Source organism: Entelurus aequoreus, linkage group LG22, assembly GCF_033978785.1.
Source record: "Entelurus aequoreus isolate RoL-2023_Sb linkage group LG22, RoL_Eaeq_v1.1, whole genome shotgun sequence".
Taxonomy (NCBI): domain Eukaryota; kingdom Metazoa; phylum Chordata; class Actinopteri; order Syngnathiformes; family Syngnathidae; genus Entelurus; species Entelurus aequoreus.
In genome coordinates, this window is record NC_084752.1 from 9727038 (window position 1) to 9732286 (window position 5249).

The window sequence follows — 5249 nt, forward strand, 5'->3', positions numbered from 1 at the left end:
AGACTCTGATATTAAAAAAAGAAACAATAATGTAATACAAAATTATGTCTGTCTGCAAATAAATAAATAACAAATAAGTAAATGTATGTCTTTTGAACAGTTCAGTGACATTAAAACATGTTCAAATTGTTTCTGTAAACTTAACAATAGGGGGTATGGACATTTAAAAAAATACTATTAAACCTACCTTTTCTATTATACAGTTCAACACAAAGTTATGGATTCATTAAGATGTAATTCTGCACATAAAACTTGTATTTTCAAACCGTCACCAGCCGTCTATATTAAAATGTATGTTCTTTGATTTGGTTTATTAGGTGTGAAAAATTATGATGTAGTTGTTTGTTTGCCAAATAAATAAAATGTTACATTTTATTTGGCACAAAATATGTACCGTATTTTTCAGACTATAAGGCACTTAAAATCCTTTCATTTTCTCAAAACTCGACAGTGCACCTTATAACCCGGTGCGCCTAATGTACGGAATAATTCTGGTTGTGTTTACTGACCTTGAAGCAATTTTATTTGGTACATGGTGTAATGATAAGTGTGACCAGTAGATGGCAGTCACACATAAGAGATAAGTGTAAGTTGCACTATGATGGCCATATCACTCAAGTAAACAACACCAAAATGTTATATGTTCCATTGAAAATATAGAACATTACACACGGCGCTCAAAAATCTATCAAAATGTTTTAGTACAACTTTGGTAAGCTATGAAGCTGCACCGCTTGATGGATTGTACTGTGCTTCAACATATGAGTATTATTATGATGTGTGTATAAGGTAAGACATTATCTGGCGTTTGTTTCGCAATATTATGCAAAAGCAACTTTTCTTACCTTCTGGTACCTGCTGACCTGTATTTGGGATCTGCATAAGTCCTGAAAATTTGCACGCACCCGCCTTTGTAGTTTGCGCTGACCCTGTAGTCCAGGGGTCACCAACCTTTTTGAAACCAAGAGCTACTTCTTGGGTACTGATTAATGCGAAGGGCTACCAGTTTGATACACACTTAAATAAATTGCCAGAAATAGCCAATTTGCTCAATTTACCTTTAACTCTATGTTATTATTAATAATTAACGATATTTACACTTAATTGAACGGTTTAAAAGAGGAGAAAACATGAAAAAAATGACAATTAAATTTTGAAACATAGTTTATCTTCAATTTCGACTCTTTAAAATTCAAAATTCAACCGAAAAAAAGAAGAGAAAAACTTAAAAAAAGAATTTATGGAACATCATTAGTAATTTTTCCTGATTAAGATTCATTTTAGAATTTTGATGACATGTTTTAAATAGGTTAAAATCCAATCTACACTTTGTTAGAATATATAACAAATTGGACCAAGCTATATTTCTAACAAAGACAAATCATTATTTCTTCTAGATTTTCCAGAACAAAAATTTTAAAATAAATTCAAAAGACTTTGAAATAAGATTTAAATTTGATTCTACAGATTTTCTAGATTTGCCAGAATAATTTTTTTGAATTTTAATCATAATAAGTTTGAAGAAATATTTCACAAATATTCTTCGTCGACAAAACAGAAGCTAAAATGAAGAATTAAATTAAAAAATGTATTTATTATTCTTTACAATAAAAAAATTAAAAAATTACTTGAACATTGATTTAAATTGTCAGGAAAGAAGAGGAAGGAATTTAAAAGGTAAAAAGGTATATGTGTTTAAAAATCCTAAAATCATTTTTAAGGTTGTATTTTTTTCTCTAAAATTGTCTTTCTGAAAGTTATAAGAAGCAAAGTAAAAGAATTAATGAATTTATTTAAACAAGTGAAGACCAAGTCTTTAAAATATTTTCTTGGATTTTCAAATTCTATTTGAGTTTTGTCTCTCTTAGAATTAAAAATGTCGGGCAAAGCGAGACCAGCTTGCTAGTAAATAAATACAATTTAAAAAATAGAGGCAGCTCACTGGTAAGTGCTGCTATTTGAGCTATTTTTAGAACAGGCCGGCGGGCTACTCATCTGGTCCTTACGGGCTACCTGGTGCCCGCGGGCACCGCGTTGGTGACCCCTGCTGTAGTCGATAAGCTTCTTCTTTTTCTCTATCTTCTTGTGTTTGACATCCATCCTCCGCTGTTGCCATTTCTAATATAAAGTAGCACAAAGTTCTTACTTATATCTGTCAGTAAACTCGCCATGAAAGCGCTAAAACATACCGGTGTAGTGAGTTTACATTATTCACCCAAGGAACTTTAGTTATTTGAGGGTTCCGGTCGGACAGTTTTCCACGGGACACATTTCCGGCGTTGTTGTTGCACTAGTGAGCCACGGATGAGGAGATGCTGTTCCGTTATTAATTGAAGTAAAGTCTGAATGTCATTAAAACAGTTAGCTCCATCTTTTGACACTTCTTCCACTCCCGTCCTTGCACGCTACACCGCTACAACAAAGATGACGGGGAGACGACGCTGTTCAAGGTGAACCACGTAAATAAGACCGCCCAGAAAAGAAGCGACTGTCAGAAAGCAATTTGAAGATGATCTGTAAAACATCATCTATGCAACATTTTGACCAAAGAACCACCATCACATGTTATGTAGACCACAAGGAAGTCTTTTACATTTAGAAACAAAAAATATAAAATATGACCCCTTCAATGCACCTTATTATCCAGTGCGCCTTTTGTATGAAAATAGACCTGACTAGACCTGCTCATCGGCAGTGCGCCTTTTGATCCGGTGCGCCCTATGGGCCGGAAAATACGGTACCTATAAGAAGACAGTAAGTTTGACTTCTACAGAAGTCTCTAATACAGGCCTGGGCAATTATTTTGACTCGGGGGGCCACATTTAGAGAAAAAAATGTGTCTGGGGGCCGGTATATCTATTTTTAGGAACACTAATACAAAACCTCACAATAATGTCTGATTGTATGCTAAAAACGTTATGACAGACCGCCTTAAAAAAAACGTAATGGAATTTTACATTTTTCTATGAACGATAAAACACTGAATATTGACAAAATATGAACGTCACACCCCCATATTTTACAATCAAGTGAAATGCAACAAAAATGCAACAAACAGTGAAATATGAACGCGAAGGGTACAAAATAAACCCACCTACTATCTGATATGTCTGATATATCACTAAGCTTTAGAACTTTGTTGTGAAAATCTCCTTCCGCGTCTGTGGAAACGCTTCCCGCCCACACTGCTTGGTGCCTCGTCTGAGCTGCTGGGACGTAGATTACCATAGTAACTATTTAGATTACCATAGTAACTAGTATATCATCCCAAAGCGCAGATTCCAACCATTGAAATACTTTTTATGTGAAGACTTACGGTCATTAGAAAACATCACTGCACATCATAATGGCAGTTACACTTTCCATCCTAAAGATCTAAAAAAATTATTTGGGAATGTCCGGCGGGCCAGATTGAAAAGCTCAACGGGCCGCATAGTTGAATGAAGAAAACAATGTCCAATGCATATAAATGACGAATGAATTGTATAAATTATCATTTAAAATAATTTTAATTGAAGACTCTTGTTAGAGAAGACTTTGATGAGCACGGAGAAAGGAAAAGAGAAGACATATGATAGTATTTCTCCCTTTCTTTATCGAAGTGCTGGCACTCGCAACTTTCTTTGGCCCCATGGTGGATTATTTTGCAGTGAAAAATCACATTTTGTAGTGGATAGTTGCATGAAGAAAACAATGTCAAATGCATAAAAATGATGAATGAAATGTATAGATTATCATTTAAAATCATTCTTAATTGAAGACTCTTGTTGGAGAAGACTTTGATGAGCACGGAGAAAGGAAGAGAAAATAGTTTGATAGTATTTCTCCCTTTCTTTATCGAAGTGCTGGCACTCGCAAATTTCTTTGGCCCCATGGTGGATTATTTTGCAGTCAAAAATCACATTTTGTAGAGGATAGTTGCATGAAGAAAACAATGTCAAATGCATAAAAATGATGAATGGAATGTATAAATTATCATTTAAAATCATTTATAATTGAAGACTCTTGTCGGAGAAGACTTTGATGAGCACGGAGAAAGGAAAAGACAAGACATATGATAGTATTTCTCCCTTTCTTTATCGAAGTGCTGGCACTCGCAACTTTCTTTGGCCCCATGGTGGATTATTTTGCAGTGAAAAATCACATTTTGAAGAGGATAGTTGCATGAAGAAAACAATGTCAAATGCATAAAAATGATGAATGGAATGTATAAATTATCATTTAAAATCATTTTTAATTGAAGACTCTTGTTGGAGAAGATTTTGATGAGCACGGAGAAAGGAAAAGAGAAGACATATGATAGTATTTCTCCCTTTCTTTATCGAAGTGCTGGCACTCGCAACTTTCTTTGGCCCCATGGTGGATTATTTTGCAGTGAAAAATCACATTTTGTAGTGGATAGTTGCATGAAGAAAACAATGTCAAATGCATAAAAATGATGAATGAAATGTATAGATTATCATTTAAAATCATTCTTAATTGAAGACTCTTGTTGGAGAAGACTTTGATGAGCACGGAGAAAGGAAGAGAAAATAGTTTGATAGTATTTCTCCCTTTCTTTATCGAAGTGCTGGCACTCGCAACTTTCTTTGGCCCCATGGTGGATTATTTTGCAGTGAAAAATCACATTTTGTAGAGGATAGTTGCATGAAGAAAACAATGTCAAATGCATAAAAATGATGAATGGAATGTATAAATTATCATTTAACATCATTTTTAATTGAAGACTCTTGTTGGAGAAGACTTTGATGAGCACGGAGAAAGGAAAAGAGAAGACACATGATAGTATTTCTCCCTTTCTTTAGCTCTAATATAATCTTTGATTCGAACTTTGGTCTGGAAAATACGGTACAATGAGTCAGAAATTGTTTACATTTCTTGCGAGTTGACTGAAGTTTTTGTTCAAAAAGCGGAGGAATATATTTTCCGCAATGATAACTCTTGTCAATAAAAACTTGCCACGAGACAAAAGTCCCTGTAAGGATAAATATTAGTCAGGCTGGACTATATTTATTCAAAAATCCTTTGTGAGCATTGCTTTGATAATTTTTTTTAGTATGCAGTCCTCAGAGGACGTTTTAACTAATCAATCAATTACATCCAATGTAATGTACGTTTTGTCAGTTTTGATATGAAACCAGCAGTTTTTAGAATGATCGCTCAACCAGAAGTGGTAGCATCACGTTAAAAACCCAATCAAAACACAATTAAGAGACAATAATTGTATTGAAGATGCAGACAAGTTGTCA